Below are 21,687 nucleotides of genomic sequence, written 5' to 3' on the forward strand. Positions count from 1 at the left end.
GGTAACACAGCAAGCTGGTAGCTCGCTCACTCAGCCAAATGGCAATAAGGAAGGGCTGAAGGAGTGGGCCAAAGCCTGAGCCTGAGCCAGAGCCGGAGCCCAGGGTGCCCATGGGTATCACCCAGCCAGAGGTAAAAGGGCCTGGATGTCTGGGAGGTGGGAGAAAGGTTAGTAGATTCAAGAGGCCAATGCCTCACTTTGGGCCAAAAAGAAATACATGGTGTGGTGGGGTTGCATTGTTTTGTTTTGTTTTTTTTTTTAATTAATTAAATTATTTATTTAGTGTCTATGTGAGCCAGCCTGTTGTGTGAGTGTGTGCACGCATTCACGTGGATACTCATGCAAGTCCGTGCCCGCTTGTTATAGAGGTCAGAGGTCAAGGTCAGATGTCTTCATCAATCACTCCTCATGTCGGAACTCCTTCACCAAACCTCAGCCAGCTAGCTAGACAACAACTCACAGGAGTCGGTCCTTTCCTTCACCGTGTGAATTGTGAGGATAAACTCAGGTTACCAGGCTTGGCGGCACACATATTTACCAACTGAGTCACCTTGTGGGCTTGACGCAGTTGTTTTTTAAAGACCAAAATAAGAACCATTAGAGAGGGTTGGAACACAGTGCTCACCATAGCTTGTGAATAGCACCTCACACCAGCCAGCCGACGGAACTGCTGCTCTCTAGCCACCGGGCAGGGGTGGCTTCTGAGGTGTTCAATAACTAGTCCTAACTGAGTACCACTGCACCTCCTGTCTGATAAGTCACAAAACAAGACTGGAAAGGAGGCTAGTTTCCAGGGAACTGTCTTGCAGAACAGTGTGAAGGTTTACATAGACACAAAAATAGCCAAAATTTGCAGTATCTGACATATGATTAAAAAAAAAATTGACAGTTATAACTGTGTTTACATACAGCCATAATCCCAGCAGAGAGACAGGAGGAGCCTGACTTTGAGGCCAACCTATAGTGACTAGCAGGATAAAACAACAGCAATAATAATAATCCTGTCAGAGATGTAGCTCAGTGGTGAGACACAAGGCATAGGCTCAGTCTGTGCATGGAGCATAAACAGATGCAAAAAGGAAATAAAAAAAATGCCCTAGAAAGAAAAGAATAAGCTGGGTAGGCTTCTGAAAGGTTTTAGCTCTGGCATACACAGACTGAGCAGGCTAGGGCATGGGGAAGAGTCTTTTAAAACCATTTTTCTATTTTTCTTAAAAGGGGCAACTCTAGCCAGGCGTTGGTGGCACACGCCTTTAATCCCAGCACTCGGGAGGCAGAGGCAGGCGGATTTCTGAGTTTGAGGCCAACCTGGTGTAGAGTAAGTTCCAGGACAGCCATGTTTTTTTCAAAACTCTGTCTTGAAAGAAAAAAACAAAAAACAAAAAAAAAAGGGGGGGAGCAACTCTGGCAGTGGTGGCACACACCTTCAATTCCAACACTCAAGAGGCAGAGGCAGACAAACCTCTGAGTTTTAGGCCAGCCTGGTCTACAAAGTGACTTCCAAAACTACCCAGGCTACACAGAAAAAACCAAAGGGGCAGGGACAAAAAGAAAAAAAAAAATTAGTCTAGTCAGTCCTGTCCCCCCATCATGTGCATCCTTTATATGGAACTCAGGAACTCGGGTGTTAGTCTTGGCGGCAAGTACCCTTACCCACTTTGCCATCTAAATCAAGCCCTAAATTCAAGTTTTGCAGTTGATAGTGTCTGAGATAAAAATACCCAGGGCGTGTCTCATGACATAGCCTAACATATAAGATTATACAAAATGAAGTCAGAGGAAAAATAATCAAGGAAGAGAATCAGAAGGAGGAGAAAGGGGAAGGAGAGCACGAAGGAGCAGCAAGATTACCCTAAGCACACAATATATGCATTATTAGAGTCCCAGAAGGAAAGGAGAAAGAGACGTGTCAACTGGGGAGAAATAATCAAAGATTTTCTCACATAATGAAACCTACTTCTGTAGTGGGAAATTGTTTTCTTTAGAAACACAGAAATGTGTGTATGTTTGTTTTAATCCCAGGTGTAGGATATGGGGCTGCTTCAGATTGTCTACAGCAGGTGACTATGATTTGTCTCACGCTCTAGGAGGGGCATGATTTTGCCAGCTGAGCATAGTTTACATTTGGAATTCTGGAGTCTCTTATAAATCCTAGAGCGAGGGGCTGGAGGCTCCAAGGGTGGCTGGTTCTCCTCCTTCTGCTGCTGGTTCCTGCTGTTGCTTTTGCTATTGCTGAATTGCTGGATTATTAGATTGCTAATGACTTGCCCCAAGGAACTTGATGCCTCTGACCAGCAGAAAGTAGTCTAAAGAGATCTATATCCTTTTCCCCTCTAACTTTCTTACTCTCTTACCTAGTGTTGGTGGGTTGGAAGGGTATGGGGTGGAGAAGGGTGGTAGAGGTAATAGAATTCAATAAAGAAGCCAGAAAACATACCTGCATACCTCCCAGAGGCTCAACCAACCCCAAGCACCGGCAGTGTTTGGCTGGAGGTAGAGGGTAAGGGCAAGGCTGAGTTCGATAGTAAGGCCTTCATGGAAGAGGCCAAGGGTACATGGACTACTTTTCTGTTGCTTTGATAAAGCACCATGACCAAGGCAACTTTTGGAAGAAAGGGTTTATTTGGGTTCACAGTTCCAAGGGGATAGGAATTCAGTGTGGCAGGACATCATGGCAGCTAGCAGCAAGAATGCAGGCTTGTGCAGAAGTTGAAGGTCTACAGTGACACACTTCCTACAGGAAAGTTACAGCTCCTAAGCCTCCTGCCAACCAGGGACCCTGTGTTCAAATACACGAGTTTGTGGAGGACATTTTTATTCGAGCAACCCCAATTAATCAAGAGGCAGAGATGTTTTCCTTTCTTCCTTCCCTCCTCTCTCTCTCTCTCTCTCTCTCTCTCTCTCTTTCAGAATTATTTCTTTATTTTATGTATGTGAGTACACTGTAGCTGTCTTCAGACACACCAGAAGAGGGCATCAGATTCCATTACAGATGGTTGTGAGCCACCATGCGGTTGTTGGGAATTGAACTCAGGACCTCTGGAAGAGCAGTCAGTGCTCTTAACCGCTGAGCAATCTCTCCAGCCCCAAGATACGCTTTCTAATCTCAGCACTCAATCCACCCAAGAGACCATCAAAATGAACACAAGTTTAGCACCCAAAGACACTCTATAAACCACAACATTCCACCTCAACTTCCTAGGTGGCCTTATGCTGGAAGGGCACCCAAGAAGGACTTGTGGCTCAACAGAAACTCTTTCAAATGAATTTACTCTTTCAGACCCTTCAGCTTACTATGGACAGGGTCTGGCCAATTCTCAAGAGCTGGTTTCAAAACATTTATTTCTATTGTCCCAATGCAAAGATTTATCTTTTTAAAAATCTTTTATGCCGGGCAGTGGTGGTGCAAGCCTTTAATCTCAGCACTTGGGAGGCAGAGGAAGGCGGATTTCTGAGTTCGAGGCCAGCCTGGTCTACAGAGTGAGTTCTAAGACAGCCAGGGCTATACAGAGAAACCCTGTCTTGAAAAAAACAAAAAACAAAAACCAAACCAAACAAAACAAAACAAAAAAAACTTTTATTACACACACTTATCTATCTATCTATCTATCTATCTATCTATCTATCTATCTATCTGTCTATCTATCGTATGTGTATGAGTGTTATCTATCTGTCTATCTATCTGTCTATCTATCTATCTATCTGTCTGTCTATCTATCTATCTATCATGTTTGTGTGTGTGTTGTGTCAGAGGACAACATACAGTTGGATCAGTTCTCTCCTTCTGCCCCGTGCATCCTGAAAATCAGATTTAGGTTATCAGGCTTGTGTGTGTGTGTGTGTGTGTGTGTGTGTGTGAGAGAGAGAGAGAGAGAGAGAGAGAGAGAGAGAGAGAGAGAGAGAGAGCACATCGAGCATGTGTGCATATGAGTGCATAGGAGGACATCAGATCCCCTGGAACTGACATGGTTGTGGCAACTGAACCTGCTTGTTTTGTAAGTACAATACTCAGAGCCATCTTAACCTCCAGCTCCCATCTTAGTTGTTGTTGTTTAAAGGGGCTCTGATACTTTCAGAAACATTCCCTTCCTTACCTTCAACTTGGCACAGGTTTCTCCAATTTAACATTCTGAGTCCACTTTTTGATCCTCATTTTCACTACAAACCTGGCTAACAGCAGCAAGCAGTGACCGTGCCACAGCCTGAATTCTGAACTGTTTTGACACTTCTGCCCTCCCTTCTTGTCAGCCCTCCCCCCACTGTCAGCCCTCCCTCACTGTCAGCCCTCCCTTACTGTCAGCTCTCCCTCACTGTCAGCCCTCCCCCATTGTCTGCCCTCCCTCATCATCAGCCCTCCCTCACTGTCGGCCCTCCCTCACTGTCAGCCCTCCCCCATTTTCTGCCCTCCCTCACTGTCAGCCCTCCCCCAGTGTCAGCCCTTCCCCACTGTCAGCTTTCCCTCACTGTCAGCCCTCCCTTCTTGTCAGCCCTCCCTTACTGTCAGCTCTCCCTCCTTGTCAGCCCTCCCTCACTGTTAGCCCTCACTCAGGAAATGGACAACATGAGAGCAAGTTCTTTGCTAGTGTATCACAAGGGTGACATGTAGTCCAGTTCCTGGTTCTGTCCTTATCTCATCTAAAGCTTCTCTGGGCATGCTAGTCTTCTGAGCATCTATTAGAACTACCTGATACCAGTTCCACTGTTGACAGCTTCCTACAGATTCTTTAATCTGCGTGTCACTTTTAAAAATGAACTAACTTTAAAAATTATCTAAAATTTAAATTTAAAAAATTAATTTCTAAGAGAGAGACTGTAATACATTCTATGGGGATGTGTGCATGTGAACATGTGCACACACACGTGCTTGCATGATACATGCATGCTGGGTGGTCTCCTCTTCCACTGTCCACCTTTTTCTTTGAAGCAAGTTCTCTCCCTGAATCTGGGGAGGGGTTTTCTCTGTTAGGCTGAAAGCCCCAGAAATCCTTCTTTCTCTTCCCATCATGGAGTTGAGTTTTACAGATGTTTGTTGGAATGTTACAGATGTTTGTATCCATCTTGATACATAGGAGCCAGAATCCAGACACTGGTACTCAGATTTGCAAAGCAATCCTTCCAGCCCTAACTTTAGTTGTTTATTTTTAGTTAATTAGATTGTTTTGGGACAGAGTCTCACTGTGTAGCCCTGGCTGTCCTAGAGCTCACTTGGTAGACCAGGCTGGCCTCAAACTCATAGAGATCCGCTTACCCCTACCTCCTGAGTGCAAGGATTGAAGGTGTGGGCTACCATCCCTGATCCATTAACGTTTGGAGATAGGTCTGCACATGTATTCCAGGCTGGCCTGGAATTTATCCTCCTCATGCCTCTACCTCATGAGTATGGAAACTACAGGGACACACTACACTCAATTCTGTGTTTCTAGATCTTTCCTGATAAGACAGGTAAGAACCACACGGTCAGGTTAAGTACCTCAGTGACTTTGTTCCAGAAGCTTTTGCTGTGACAAGCAAAACTCAAAATAAGGAGGATCCTTTTGGACCCTGACTTCAGACACCTCTGGCTCCACGTGTAGAGAACCTGCTGGAGCAAAGTCACTCACATCACAGTGGCCAGGAAGCAGACGGAGAGGGGTAGCCAGTACCCAGGCTGTCTCTTTTCTCCCTGCTTGGCCCTGAGCTTCCTGGGTGATACCATTGAAAGTAGGGATGGACCTCCCTCCCTTGCCAACTCACCCACATGTGTGTGATTGCTAATCTAGGTGCCTTCCAATCCAGTTAAGAATCAAGACTGATCGTCCAGTGGGGTCTTTAATCCTCACACTCAGGAGGCAGAGGCAAGCAGATCTCTGTGAGTTTGAGGCCACCCTAATCTACATAGTGAGTAATACTCTGAACAAAAGAAAAAAGAAAAAAAAAAGACTATCACAAGTGGCCTCAAGGCACACACACCAAGAAAATGGGTACCACTGAGTCCAGGAGGTTGATTTGGGTTTCTTCCATGAGGCACTAGGATGGGATTGTCCCAGGCAATGTACAGAGAACTTGAGGGATGCTGGGAAATGGGGGTAGGAGTGAGGAGAGAGGCACAGCAGGGGATGAAACTGGTCAGGGGGAATGGGAAGGGTGGGAGAAGTGGGGTACAGAGAAGTTTGGAAGAGGGTCCTTCTGATGGACAGGTAGAAGAGAGACAGATGCGACAGGAAGTCTACCAGTCACTCCTCAGAGGCGAGACGAACAAGCCACAACCAAGGAGACTCCTGGTGGGGACAGAAGGATGCTGAGAGATCGCAAAGTCTTCAGAGGGTGAAGAACTGTGTCCGGAGGGTAGCGGTCTACCCCTGAATAGGGAGATGGGAAGAGCCACTGAGGTGCGGAACTTCACAGAGAGTGGAGCGAGCTGCTCTGGGTGGTATGGAAATATCCAGACAGCAACAGCTATGGAAAGGGAGACAGGAAGAATGGAGAGGGAAAGGCAGGGAGAGAACAGGGAGTTAGAAACCAAGCCGGCAGGCATCCTGCACCCTCGGCTCCATCTCAGTCACCAGGGTGGGCAATGTGGACCTAAGCCCCTCTAGAATGTAGCTGTCTAACTCCGTTCCCTGTCTAGCTCTGAACAGGGAAAATGTTAAGAAAAGCCAGGTCCACAGCCACAGGAGCTGGATGGTCCATGCAGAGGCCCAGAGGCAGGCACACGAGGCTCATAATGGACACAGTGGCGGCCGTTGGTCCCTGTAAGCTCAGAGACCCAGAAGAGCCTCTGTTGGCCAGGAGCCCTAGAAAGCCTCTGCCTGCTCTTCCAAGCCACCTGCTGTCTGCTGCCTCTGCCAGCCCTGGATGCCTGAGGAGCAGGCAGGAGGAACTATTTTCCTGAAGCCCAGCTGGGTGAGGGCAGCTGCCTACACTGCTGGCACAACTCTCCTCTTCAGTATCCTCTTCCCAGCAGTGGGCAGGCAAGCCCTGCGGTGTCTGTCCTCTCTGCCCTCTGGAGTACTGCAGAAGCTGGGAGAATGCTTTCCCCTGCATGGGTGTGCTGTGTGTGCTGTGCTCCCTATGAGTGTGCTGTGCTCCCCATGAGTGAGATGTGCTCCCTATGAGTGTGCTGTGCTCCCCATGAGTGAGATGTGCTCCCCATGAGGAGTGTGCTGTGCTCCCCATGAGTGTACTATGCTCCCCATGAGTGAGATGTGCTCCCTATGAGTGTGCTGTGCTCCCCATGAGTATGATATGTTCCCCATGAGTTTGTTGTGCTCCCCCTGGATGTGCTATGCTCCTCATGAGTGTGCTGTGCTCCCCATGAGTGTACCATGTACCCCCTGAGTGTGCTTTACTACCTATGAGTGTGCTGTGCTCCTCATGAGTGAGATGTGCTCCCCATGAGTGTGCTGTGCTCCCCATACTCAGGGCATTTTGAAAAGTACTTGGAAGCAGACATGGACACTAGCACACCCTGAAATACCTGAGCACTTGGAGGAGTTGTGTGTGCACATATGTGTACAGAACTATTGATGAATATATGTCAAGCCATGACAGTGTTCACAGGGATGACTAAGCTACCCACACAAATGATACACAGGCATGTAGGTTGTTCCATACCCACCCATCTCTGACTTCCATAGTGAAGCCTGTCCCACACACAGAAACATTCACCCACATGAAAATGCAGCCTGACAACCAAGTACCAGTGGATACACACAGGCACATGCCAGACACACACAGGCGGCTGTGAACATAAATGCACACAGTTGTGCCAACCTACAGTCAGCACTGCAGACATGGAATGGCGACACATGCACACGCACGCACACACACGCATGCGTGTACCTGTAGACCCACAGCAGGTTCTGTCATGTCACAGACACAGGCACTTACCCATTACACCTGCAGAGACATATGTGTCCCTCACATGTCTACTGATACATACTGGAGCATGCATGTTCCCCCTCCTCTGAATGTGCCCCACGAGCACAGACCCTGGCCCCCCGAGTCACAGAGATACACCCTGCTTCTCAGCACAGACATTTGCTGTGTGGAATATTGAGAACTCTTGCATCCCCACAGAAGGTTGCCCCAGGCAGTCATCTGTGGGATTCTACAATCTCCCAACTGGGAACTAAACTGCCACCTGTCCTAAGCCAGGAAGCATCAGTCTCCACAAAGCAGGGAAGCGGCTTCCTATCATTCAATCTACCCCGCCAGCCAGCCAGTCAGGACAGACACACACTCCCTACTTCTTCACACTCTCCAGGTTTCCAGGTCCCAGAGGGGAGACAGAACAGCAACCCCCTTCACCCCACATTCCTCTCACCCCCACCCTCTAGCTTTCTTTCTCTTTGGCAGCAGGCCAGGGTTGCTGTGGCCAGCAGAGTGACTGACACCTCTCCTGTCCCAAAGGAGTTCAGATCCTGAGGACCAACTGGCTCTGTAACCCCCTACGCCCCCATTTTTCCGTTTGATTGACTGACTTGGTGGGGTTTTAGTTTTGCTAATAGAGAATTAAAGACTTAATGTTTTGTTTTGTTTTGTTTTGAGACAGGGTTTCTCTTTGTAGCCCTGGCTGTCCTGAAACTCACTCTGTAGACCAGGCTGGCCTTGAACTCAGAACTCTGCCAACCTCTGCCTCTGCCTCTGCCTCCCAAGTGCTGGGGTTAAAGGCGTGCGCCACCACTGCCCAGCTGAGACTTAATTGTTTTATCTGCAGCAGTTGTGCCTGTGTGGCTATGAAGGAGTGAGTGCAGGTGCCCGTGGAGGCCAGGAGAGGAACACCAGAGCCCCAGGAACAGGAGTCACCCACGGTTAAAATGCACTTGGTATCAGAGCTGGGAACAGAACACAGGTTATGTGCATGCTCTCCACTGCTAAATCATCCCTCCAGATTCTGTTTGTCTGTTTTGTGGAGTGGGTTGGTCTGATGCTGGGCAGAAAAAAGGTAGACGTGGCGTGAGGTACCAGACTTGGGATCTCAGGCAGGGAGCACCATAGCAAGGAAGGAGGGCCAGCCTGTTGGAGTGGGAGTGGCCCGGGCTGAACATGGTGATATCTTGGGCGCATTAATAGGAAAGTAGACAAAATAGCACAGAGAATTGGTATCTGCCCAGCTCTAGTGTTTTAAGGCTTATGATAAATCTAAAGAGTTTTGTGTCTTTTATTTGGGAACCATATGGTCCAAAGTGGGGGTAAAACCCCCAAAGTAATATTTATCACAACAGTGTGGCTTTGTTTTGATGCTCCTGGACAATTTTATCAGAATTCAAAAGAACCATCGTAGCCAGGCTTAGTGGCACGCATCTTTAATCTCAGTACCAGGAAGCAGAGGCAGGTGGATCTATGTGAGCTCCAGGACAGCCTCATCGACATAGTGAATTCCCTGTTTCAGAAAATCAAAGAAAGAAAGACAGCCTGCCAACCTCAGCAGCTCCCAAGACAAGGCCAACGGAGGAGAGAGAAATCTCGTGCCTTCTGAGCCTGCATGGAGGTCAGCCACCTCCAAGGACCCACACAGTAGCAATGAGGGCTTTAAAGAAAGAATGGGCCAGGCATGGTGGCGCACGCCTTTAATCCCAGCACTCGGGAGGCAGAGGCAGGCGGATTTCTGAGTTTGAGGCCAGCCTGGTGTACAGAATGAGTTCCAGGACAGCCAGGGCTACACAGAAAAACCCTGTCTTGAAAAACCAAAAAAAAAAAAAAAAAGAATGGAAAAGAGAAAGGACCAGGGAAATGGCAGCGCCAGGCTCTGGCCAGCGTCTAAAAGAAAGATACAGGAGAGAAGAAAGAGGAAGTCATACCTCAAGTCAGGACTCATCGTGGCCAGCAAACCCAACCGAACCTCATGGTGGCACTGTAGCAACCACTTGGTTGATTGTTGGTTTGTTTTGGAGGAGGATTGCTTCTGGCCTTGTCTGGCTGGGAGCTGGCTATGTAGGTGAGAATAGCCTTAAATTCTCCATGCCCCTGCCTCTCTGCCTCCCAAGTGCTGGGAGACAGACAACACCCCCCAGTTCCTGTTGCCCTGGAGGTGGGACCCAGGGAATCTCCCACACCACGGGTGCAGTCTACCAGCTGAGCCGTATCCCCAGACCTGCCCATTTGATATAGTTACACCCAGGTCCTAGGGCTTGTCGAAGAAGATTCGAACCCAGGGCTGAGCTCAGAATAAGAAACTGAGGCTCAGGGAGACCACATGGGGCCACCTGCCCCCCCCCCCAACACAGGCTCCCTGCAGGCCAAGCCCATGGGCTAAAACAACACAGACACCCAAAGAGGAAATGGGCTGAACCTTGTTGCCCTTCCTGCTGTTCAGACTCCTCCCATACTCCCTGAGTTACCCCAGCCATGACAGAGCCCAAGCCCATGGTCCTTCCTGCCTGCTTCTGCGCAGCATTTGCCCATCCCTAACAGTGGCTTTTTCCCCAGTGGTTCTAAGCTACACAGTTCCATGTTCCTATTCAAATTGGCCTTAGTATTCCCTTGGGACTAGTCTCTGACCCCAATCTGGTGCTATCCTTCACCCCCCTGAACTCACCATGGCGATGTAAGTAGTGTAACAGCAGAGTTAACCTTCTTCTTGCCCGGAGGGAGAACACAGGCTGTCCTGTTCTCAGGGGACCCACGATACCCAGGACCAACAGCTCCTGCTTGTGCGTAGTAGCTGTTGCGTGAAAATATGCAGTGCTGGCAGGCCGATGTACACCTGCATCCTCATATTCAGGAAGCAGAGGCAGGAGGCTCAAGTGTCAAGCTAGCCTGGGCTACATAGAAAGACTTGTTTTAATTCTACCACCCTCTGCCCTCCCCCATGCACCCATGGCTGGGAGATGAGCACAGTACCCGCAAAGAGCCGCAGGAGACACAGGTCCACCCTCCTCTACATAAAAGTGCAGAAGGCCTGGGGAATGGTGGAGAGCCTGTGACTCCAGGGTCAAGATTAGAACTTAGGTCCCTTCCTCCAGGCTGGTGCCTCCCTCCTCTCCTAGCTGGGTGCTGAGAACAGAAGTGGGAGCAAGATGCTGTCTCCCTTTCTTTGCCTCCTGCCTGAAGCTGGAGGCACTGCTCAGCATGGCTAAGGGGCCCAGACTGACTGTCCCAGGCTCTGCGCTGAGAAGCCAGGCCACTCCAACCCAGCCACTCCCCAGCCTGTGTCTCGACCAGGCTCCCGAGTGTTGAGGCCACTGTCCACTTGTATATCCATCTGTCTGTCTGCCTTTGCTGCCTTGGTTTTCTCATCTTGAAGGTAGGGTGTCACATCTTTGGAAACCTCTGGCAAGAATTGTTGCTTTTGGGCTGGAGAGATGGCTCAGCGGTTAAGAGCTCTGACTGCTCTTCCAGAGGTTCTGAGTTCAATTCCCAGCAACCAGGTGGTGGCTCACAACCATCTGTAATGGGATCCGATGCCCCCTTCTGGTATGTCTAAACACAGCTACCGTGTACTCATATACATACAATAAAAATAAATTTTTAAAAATCATTGCTTTGTATAAAATGTTTAAATGCCCAGGACAGGTCACACAGCTCATCAGATAGAGGAGCTTGCCACATACCCCAACAACACGAGTTCTATCCCCAGGACCGGCTGTGTGGAAGGAGATAACCCACTCCCACTAGTTGTCCTCTGACCTCCACTGGGACACACATGTGCCACCCCCATACACTACGTAAAGAAATGCAAACAATAAAATAAATTGTATAAACGTCCCCACAGCCGCCTGGCAGGGATGCCTCAGCACGACAGAGTCTTCTCCCAGGATCAAGATTCAGGAAGGACCCCAGCCCCAGTATACAGCCGAGCAGCCTGCGGCTCAGAGGATGCTCGAACTTTCCCAGGCGCTCAGCTGCCCAGCCCTCAGCAGTGCAGGCCTGCTGAGGAGGACAGGGCGGTCAACTGAGCGCCAGTGGACCGCGGGGTGAGCGGGAGTAGGGGGGATGCCGAGGAGTGCCGGGAGGCCCCGCCCCCGGGCCCGGCCGGGGTCTGCAGCCGTCAGCGACGAGCGCGGCCCCGCCGAGGGATCGATAACTAATTTCAGCGCCGCAGCCGCCCGGGTTTTTTCCCGATAATTGCGCGCCGGCAGCTGCGAGCCAGGCCCCCAGCCCGCCGCGCGCCCCCGCCCGCGCGCGATCAATTGACACCGCCACCGGGCGCCGGGAAAACTCATTTTTCTCTCCCTCCCCAGCTCCCGGTGGGCGCGGGCTGAGCTCGCGGTGGCCGTGTTGAGGATGGCCCTGAGGCCTGGGCGGGGGCGTTCGGTTGACCCTTTGCTTCTCCGGGGGCGCCGGACATGCACCTGCCACCCCAGGCTGAAGAGAGGCGGTGACAGGAGGAAGACCAGAACGCCGTGGGTTCAGGTCTAGACTCTGCAAGCCTGCTACTGCGTGCCTCCTCGGTTTCCCCCTCTTGCCATGGGGTCCTAGCACGCTGTTAGGCACATAGAGGTAGCGCCCAGGGAGGACTCAGTGAATAGTGTTGTCCAGAGCAGAGAGTGTTTTTCGGTTTCTAGCCTGGCTGTGAGCGACTATAGTGTGCCAGGCCTGGTCCAGGGTTTCTAAAAGCAGAAGCCAAGAATCTCCGCCTCCCTGCAACTGGCTTCTAACAGTGGGATGTGCCACAAAGATAGCGAGCAAGAAGGGAAGTGACAAGGGCCAGCGGGTGGAGATAAAGCGAGGTAAACAGGGTAGAGGGGGACATAGCAGTGCAGTCCGGACACCTAGCCAGAACCAACCTGCAGGGCTTAGCTCCGAGGCCCCTCCCCGGGCTCTCCCAGCCAAGCGCCAAGCTGCTGCCTGTTCAAGGTCGCTGGAAAGCTGCAGACTTGGCATTCTCTGAGGAGGGAGGGTGGAGGAGGGAGAAGCTGGCTGTGGGTGGGAGTCTCCCTATGGGAGAGTACACTAGTACAAGAGACTAGGCAGAGAGAGAAGACAGGGGGCTAGAGGGCAGGGTGGGCGTGAGGGGTGGGGAGAGAGAGAGAGAGAGAGAGAGAGAGAGAGAGAGAGAGAGAGAGAGAGAATAGCTACTGTTTGTGGCCAAGGACTCTTGGAGCCTAGAGGCTGGGCTACAGAGAGAGGTGAGGGACGACCCCAAGGTCACAGGAAACAGAGTTGGGTTCCTGTGTCCTGCTACCCAACCCTGGAAGAGAACAAGAGAGGCTGAGAGGAAAGGATGAAAGAGAAAGAGTCTCTGTGGGGAGAGTGGAGGTGGTTCACTGGGCAGAGGCCACGGGGCTTCCTGGGAGCCATGTAGAGGATTCAGGATGACTGACAAGGCCTCCGGGAATCAGATGTATGGACTGGCCCCACCCCCACCCTACCCCCAGTTTCCAGAAACCCAGCAAAAGAAGCTTAAGACTCCCCCTGCGGTAGTGGGGGAACCAGGCAGGGCTAGAGAGGCCCACAGCTGCTGGGGAAGCGGTGAGGTTGGGACTCTCCCCTGCCTCAGTTTCCTTATCTTAGAACAGGGCTGGTGGTGAGGTGGGGGGGGGTGTCTCTGTGTCTTCCTTCCTTCTGTATTTTCAGCTTTGGGGACAAGCTGGGTGCAATGACTCAGACAACAGGAAGAAGGAGATTGCTGGCAGCCAGCGTGCTGGCCAGCACTAGGAATTCAAGACAATACAGAGCTAAGCGTCACCTTCCTGCTGGTCCATTTGCCCATACATCCGTCCAGTCATCCATCTGGCCATCTGCCCCCTACATGTTTACTAGGTTATCCGGGAAGGATTGGTAAGTATTTGCTATGGGGAGGCACCATGTGTGGGATCAACATGAGGCTGCCACCTTCCCCTCCCTGCATGCCCCATCCCTGTTCCCGTCGACCCACCATTGCTGTCCTTTGGAGTATGATCAGGAACACTACTAGGTTGGGAGTCAACACTGAACCTGTGCCTGTCATGTGACCTAGGCTGGCCTGGTGAACTCTCTGTATCTTGGTTGGTCAAGGACAACGACTGGAGCCCTTGTTCTGCCCGGGAGAAGAGGTCCCTGGATTAACAGCATGTCTAGTCTAGGTGAAGCCTTGTACTCAGAATGCTGTACAGTCTGCCAAAGGGAAAAGAGGGAACCCTAACCAAGGGTGGCTCAGGGTCATACAGCTAGGAGGTTAGGAGGTCGGCCTGACCCCAGAGCTTGTGCCTTACCAGGGACCATAGCATCCCAGGTAGAAGCTGGCCATGGGGTAAAACTTGGGGTCTCACAGCCTTTTTGTCCTTTCCCCCAGTGGTAGCTCTGGCTGCTAGCCATCCCCAAAAGGCCTCTGTGGGTCAAAACAGCAGCTGCCTTGCATGACCATCTGGTGACTTCGGCCTCTTGGACATGCCCTAGGCCAGTACAGCAGGCAAGCATCACTTTAAAAGAGACAGGAGCTCTGCAGTCAGAGGTGGACAGATGGGACAGCCTCGGGAGAACCAGACATTTCTGGTGTCCTATGCTGTGCCCTTGGGTGGTCCTAGCTTACTAGGTGTACAATGGTCATGGTGGCTGTTGGAAAGGAGGGCACAATGATAGGACTAAGGGACATATTTGGTGGTTAGGGAGGCTTACAGTGGGGACATGGTCATGATACCCAATGTTCTTCCTGGAGTAATGGCTTAATAAGATATTAGAACAGGAAGCCAGGCAATGGTGGCGCACGCCTTTAATGCCAGCACTCAGGTGCCAGGGGCAGGCGGATCTGAATTCGAGATCAGCCAGGTCTACAGAGCAAATTCCAGGACAGCCAGGACTACACAGAGAAACTCTGTCTTTGAAAACAAAACAAACACAAAAGATTGGAACAGACAACGAAGTACAGCACCCTGAGTCCAAAGCCCACCATGGCGGCAGTGTTGTAAACCCAGCACTGGGGCCCTGTTATCTATGGACCCTGCCATACCTCCTAGGTGGATATGAGTTTCTCCCTACCGTAGCTCCACTCTGCCAGCTGGAAGTCTTGGTTACCTGGAACAGGAGGGGGAAAGAAAAAAGGGGGCAGGGGAAAAGGGAAGTTACCCCTCCTGGCACAGCACAGGACTCACTAAGTTCAAAGTCACTCCTGCATCTGGTTACAGTGGGGTCTTCCAGCTAGGACCAACAGGCAAGAGGAGTCAGGATTTCTGTATGAGACTCGCCCATAAATATTCTAACTCATCGTGGAGAGACTTTGGTAGAAAAGTTTTGCACAGGCAGCCAGGACCTCAAAGGGGGCTCTTGGAAACAGAGGCTGCTGGAAGTGGATTGGCAACCCTGGAACCCCATGGTGTCTCTTGGCTTGGTGGCATAACGCAGGCTAACTGTGGAGCAGCCCCTGTAGGCTCATGGGAGCCCTACACCCACACCTCACCTGAATCTCACCTCCCGCCTCCCCACAATCACCTAGACAGTCACACAGAGAGAAGCAGAGGAGGCAAAGAACAAGGTACTGAGAGGCAGTGGGTTTGACACATTGCTCGGACAAAATACAGGAGAGAGACCATTCAAGAAAGGAAAGTTTACTCTAGCCCACAGTTTAGGGCTACAACCAGCGGTGGTGGGGGAATCCTGAAAGAGGCTTCTGGAGGCAGCTGGTTACATTGGGCTCACGTCAGGGAGCAGCAAGCAGCGAGCAGCAGCGCCTGTTGCTGCTTAAGCTTTCTTCTCCTTTTCTTTCAACCATCAGTTACCATGGATCTTCCAGGGCAGCTCACCTAATCCGGATGATCCCTCACAGGTATGTCCAAAAGCGTGTCTCCTCCGGGACTCTAGACCCTATCAATATTGCATCTAGAATCAATATAAGCCATTGCAGAGGCTTTGAACAGGTAACTCTGGTAGCCCTAAGGGCTGGACTCCTGACTTCAACCAGGCAGAGCTCGATAGTACCGGTCCACATTAACTCTTTCCCCTGCTGTCTGTTACCTGTCTGCTACCTCCCCTTCATCCTAGCCAAAAAAAGCTGGGTGCACCTGCCTTTCTTTAAAGCCCCCTTCAGGAAAACCTAGACCAAGACTTGTCATAGGGGTGGAAGGGGGGACGAGGACCTCAAATAGACAGGTTAAAGTCTTACCCTGGTACTCGGAATGTGACCTCAGCAGGGCTTGCCTATAATCCCAGAAAAGGAGGTAGAGACAGAGAGATCGATAGTCCAAGGTCATCCTCAGCTACTTAATGAATTTGAGGCCAGCCTGGGCTACAGGAGACCCTGTCTCAAAACAAACAAGCAAGCATACAAAAGAATGGCTGTATTTGAAGATGAGATATGTGGTCTGAATGTCACTCCCTACTGCTTCCCTGTTAAACTGTAGTCTCTAATGTGAACGGGATTGAGAAGCAGGGTCCTGGACTGAAGAAATGACTCAGGGGTTAAGAGCACTTGCTGCTCTTTCAGGGGACCAGAGTTTGGTTCCCGGTACCTCAATCCCGGGCTCACTCCACTCCAGAGGACCCAATGGCTTCTGTACTCATATCCACATATCCCTCTCCCCACATACATTCACATACTTCAAGTTTTAAAAAAGAAGGGGCCTCAGAGAGATGGCTCAGCCATTAAGAGCCCTGGCTGCTCTTGCAGAGGACCGGTGTTCAAACCTTAACACCTATGTGGAGGCTCACAACCATCAATAAATCCAGTTTCAGGGGAATCTAACGCCCTCTACTGGCCTCCATTGATACTGCATGGTTCATATACATACATGAGGCAAAACCCTATTAAGCATAAAATTAAACAACAGCAAAAAGTAGTGAGTTCTGGATGTGGGATGCTCTGGCCCCAGCAATGGCCACTGTGAAGGAGGCCACAAGGAGCCTGCTTGCTTCTCTCATAATATCAGATCCCAGCAAGAAAATGAACCCAGAAGAGCAGATCCTCACCATACACAAAGGCTGCTAGCGCCTAGATCTATCTAGCCCTGAGGGCAGCGAAGGTCAGCATCTGTGGTGTGTAAACCACCCCGCCAGTAGTGTTTGTTACAGAAGCACAAACTGAACTGTGGGTCCTTAACGAGATGCCGTTTTCAAATGGTAAGAGGACCCCGGCAAGAGCCAGGCAGTGGTGGCGCACGCCTTTAATCCCAGCACTTGGGAGGCAGAGGCAGGTGGATTTCTGGGTTAGAGGCCAGCCTGGTCTACAGAGTGAGTTCCAGGACAGCCAGAGCTATACAGAGAAACCCTGTCTCGAAAAACAAAACAAAACAAAACAAAACAAAACAAAACAAAACAAAACAAAACAAAACAAAAGAGGAGACCCGGCAGAATTGGGTTTTCCTGAAGGAAGGAACACAGGACACCCACAGAGGAAGGGCCACTGTATGGAGACAGTGTGGGGACAGCTACCACCTGCAAGTGGTACTGGCTGTCCAGCTCAGGCACTATCCCAGGACCCTGAATTTAGGATGTGCTTCGGTTGTACCCCAGCCCAGACCCCGACTGGAGTCTCCAGAGCCCAAGCCCTTGACTCAAACTGTGTGCCCCCAGGACCCAGAGTGTCTCCTCAGGAATTCTTGCCACTCTCTCTGCTCTCTCCTTCAGCCGTGTTGGAGACCTCTCTGCACTGCCAGCTGGGCACTGCTTTCCAGCTTGTTGCCATCCCTCCTCCCTCCCATCCTTCCTGCCTTCTATCCCTCCTCTTTCTCATCCCTCCTCCCTCTCTCTCCTCCCTCCTCCCTCCCATCCCTCCTCCCTCCCATCCCTCCTCCCTCTCTTCCCTCTTCCTCCCATCCCTCCTCCCTTCCATCCTTTCTCCCTCTCCTTCCTCCTCCCTTCCATATCTCCTCTGTCCTATCTCCCATCCCTCTTCCCTATTCCCTTCCACCCCTCCTCCCTCCCATCCCTCCTCCCTTCCATCCCTCCCCCTTTGAAGGTTCTCCTGCTGGCTCCACACACACACTCACATGCACAGACCCCACCCCTGCCTCCTCACCCCCTCCAGACAGGCCCTCTAGGTACTCTCTACAGATTCTCTTAAGGCCTACAGTAAACAAGATGCAGCATGCCCTTGGGGAGACCATCAACATCAACACCACAGCAAGGTGAAGGTGACAGCTACCTGCCTATGCTGAGCCTGATGCCATGAGCCATGGGAGTGTCTCCCCTGCCCCTGCATCAGGACCAGCATGATCTCTAGTTTATACATGAGGATCCAGGGCACAGAGAGGTAGGAGCTCTGCCCAAGGACACACAGTAGTTAAGTGTAGACTGGATTCCTCCTAGGCCTTAGGACAGGCTCCCCCCCCCCAACCCCCCAGAAGCAAAACTCATGGAAGAGGTATGAGTCTCAAGTGATATAGCCAACACAGGCCCTTCCCTGAGGGCAGGTAGTAGGCTAGCACCATTGAGAAGACAGAACATCAAGATTGGCTTGTCGGGCATTTTCTTAGTGATTGGTGTCATAGGCCCAGCACACTGTGGGTGGTGTGACCCCTGAGCTGTAAGAAACAGACTGAGCAAGAGATGAGGAACAAGCCAGCGGGCAGCACTCCTCCATGGCCTCTGAGTTGGTTCCTGCCTTGAGTTCCCGCCCTGGCTTCCCTCGGGGGATGGAGTGTGATTTGTAATGGACCTGTTCCTCCCCAGGTGGCTTTTGGTCATGGTGTTTATCATAGGAATCGAAAGCTAACTAGGGTAACCTCAAAGATCTCTGCCCTGGAGAGAGAGGATGCTGGACACAGTACCCAGTGGAGCCAAGAACAAGGCAGACTAGATATGGAGGCCTCACGGGGGTTGGGTGGGGTACAGTAGGTGAGGCTGGCTAACTCTGATGGTCTGGCTGTACGAGATGCCAGGCTAAGGCTATGTGACCCCTGGGGGAGAAGCTAAGGACGAGTGACCTTTGAGCAGGCAGGGCTTGGAACAGACAGGGAGCTGGGATGTGCACTTCAGGAAGAGATGGGGAAGGTTCCAACTGTGCTGTGTTAAGCCTTGAGGCCACACTAAGAACAGTCTAGGGCTAGTCTTTGGATGGGAGGTGCGGCACCTGCCTGAGTATGCAAAGGTCCTGGGCTCACTTCTAAGCATCACAAAAAAGCAAAGAGAAACCGGACTGCTTGTCTCTGTCCAGCACAGGGTTGTATTCAAAGTCCCTCTCTAATGACCAGGAGCTGGAAGACCAAGAGAGAAGGCACAGGCAGAGGGAGAAAGTCGGACCTCAGGCTTCAGGGAGGTTAAAACTCAAGAGAGGGGCTGGTGAGATGGCTCAGTGGGTAAGAGCACCTGACTGCTCTTCCGAAGGTCCAGAGTTCAAATCCCAGCAACCACATGGTGGCTCACAACCATCCGTAACGAGATCTAGCGCCCTCTTATGGAGTGTCTGAAGACAGCTACAGTGTACTTACATATAATAAATAAATAAATCTTTAAAAAAAAAAAAAACTCAAGAGAGGGGACTGTCCGAGAGCGTGTGGCAGAGGTTACAAAGGCACCAGTTCTGAGCTAAGGGACTCAATGGCAAAGATGCCTGCTAAGGAAACTGAGGCCCAGAGTGGAGGATTGGAACCCCTGGATACTTACAGCAAACCTACACTGACCACCTAGTGCCGAGAGACCTAGGGAAGAAGACATGCCTCCATCCTAGTCTATATCAGGGGCATTCAGGGACATTCTGCAGGGTCCTGAATGTGGGAAGGAGGAAAGAGAAGCAGAAGCAAAGCTTGTCCACCACTTCCGCTGAGTCTTGTCTGAGACAGGGTCTCCCTACGTAGCTCGCACTGGCCTGGAACCCGCTCTGTAAACCAAGCCTGTCTCAATTTCACAGAGATGGGAAGCGCTGAGATAAAAGGCAAGCAGAGACTTGAACTCTCTATGCAGCCAAGGATAACCTTGAACTGCAACTCTCCTGCCTCCAATTCCCTGGTGCTGGAATCACAGGTGCTTGTTACCTACCACGCTGGGTTCATGAGATGCTGGAAAAGCTGCTCAGGGCTTTGTGCACTCGACAAACACCCCACCAATGAGCTACAGCCCAGCCACTGTGTCAAGGCTGGAGAAAGCCCGTTCTAAGCTACAACGCTGTAGCAAGTCCAGTGTAGCCCAGGATTAAAGTCAGAGAGGTGGAGTGAATGTCTCAAAGCAACACAGTAGGAGGGTGTCTCATGCTCATGCTAGCCAGCCAGCAGGAGGAGGGCAGCCCTTTCCCTGACCTCTGCCTGGCCTGAGGCAAGACCCAGGCAAAAGTTGGGGGATGGGGATGTTGGACAGAATGGCTGTTCAGCGGTGTGCACTGGGAGATCTCAGCCCCTCCTCCTATTCTGTGGAGAGGCCCAGGCTGTGCAGGTGGGGGTCACAGAGAGGTCATGGAGGCAAGAGCCAGTGTATGTCTATGCCTAGCCTGCAGACTTGTACACAATCTCTCTCTCTCTCTCTCTCTCTCTCTCTCTCTCTCTCTCTCTCTCTCTCTCACTCTCTCTCTCTCTCTCTCTCTCTCTCTCTCTTCTGTCCCTCTTATCTCCTGAGGTCACTCTTCTAAGGTCACTCTTTCCCCTCCCCCACAGCCAGGCATTCTTAGGCCCTGAAGCCTCCCTCGAGACTGGCACACTCAGTCCATTTTCATTCCCCAAGGTTTGGTCTTGGCCAAATCATGATCTCCCACCGGGCAACAAACATTTACACACTGCATACCTGCCCCTGCACACCTTCCCCTTCACACTTGTCCCTGCACACCTGCCCCTGCACACCTTCCCCTTCACACCTGCCACTGCACACCTGCCCTTTCACACCTTCCCCTTCACACCTGCCACTGAACACCTGCCCCTGCACACTTGCCATTGATCAGCCTCTGGCACCCAGACATCTGCATTCACTCAACAGAAGGGTTCTGGCCGGGCAGTGGTGGCACACGCCTTTAATCCTAGCACTCAAGAGGCAGAGGCAGGTGGATTTCTGAGTTCGAGGCCAGCCTGGTCTACAGAGTGAGTTCCAGGACAGCCAGGACTACACAGAGAAACCCTGTCTTGAAAAAACCAAAAACCAAAATAAAAGCAAACAAACAAACAAACAAAAAAAGAAGTGTTCTGGGTCCCAGCTCTTGGGCTGGCTCCATGCCTTCCAGGTGCCCTCAAGAAACACACATCCCTGAGGGAAGAGGGATGTTTACCAGTGACATATGGATATGGCTTGTAGGGCACAGGAGCACTCAGGAGGAAGGCACCATGACACTTTGAGGAGGCGTAGGAGCGATCACTCCACTGGGAAAGAAGTCAAGGAAGGCTGCCTGGGGGAGGCCACAGTTTTCCACGAGCCAAATACAGAGCACAAGGGAGCATTGCAGACAAGAGGGAGCGGTGTGTTGGAGGCAACGGCTCCCCTGAAAATGTGCCGTAGGCAGTGGGTTTAGAGAAGACTGCACCACAAAGGGCAAAGTTAGGAGATCAGGCCCAGAGGCCTACAGGCCTGGACAGAGTTAGGGTGGAGGAGAAGCCCTCTGGAGAGCAATGGAGGAAGCCCTCTAAGGTCTCGTCCTGAGCACCTCAGGTGTGCGCACAGGCACATTCATGTCACACACACACACAAATAAATTATATATTATTTGTTTATGATAACACACACGCAAAACAAGTAAATATAAATGTGTCTTAGAAAAAGACACAGAGACAGTGAGGCCAATTCTCTCTTCCTGTTGGATGTCCACTTTGTCATCTGGCCCAGACCCCACTACTTAGGCCCTGGGTCCACCGAGGGCCCCTCCCCTCGCCGCCTTGCTCTACAGGATGCTCCCTGCTTAATGAGCTATGAGGAAATCAAACCCTCGTCTTAGATTTTATT

The 21,687-nt window shown here is 51.2% G+C and overlaps 1 long non-coding RNA gene across 1 annotated transcript; it reads right to left on the reverse strand.

Moving 5' to 3' along the window:
• Positions 1-5,961: 5,961 nt before the first annotated feature.
• LOC115030400 lies at positions 5,962-12,780 on the reverse strand. Its single transcript, XR_003836006.1, has 3 exons — positions 12,711-12,780; positions 10,520-10,745; positions 5,962-6,435 (listed from the first exon to the last, which is right to left on the reverse strand). It is a non-coding gene; the product is annotated as an uncharacterized LOC115030400 (long non-coding RNA).
• Between the last annotated feature and the right edge of the window lie 8,907 nt (positions 12,781-21,687).

This window comes from Mus caroli, chromosome 2 (assembly GCF_900094665.2).
Source record: "Mus caroli chromosome 2, CAROLI_EIJ_v1.1, whole genome shotgun sequence".
NCBI lineage: Eukaryota > Metazoa > Chordata > Mammalia > Rodentia > Muridae > Mus > Mus caroli.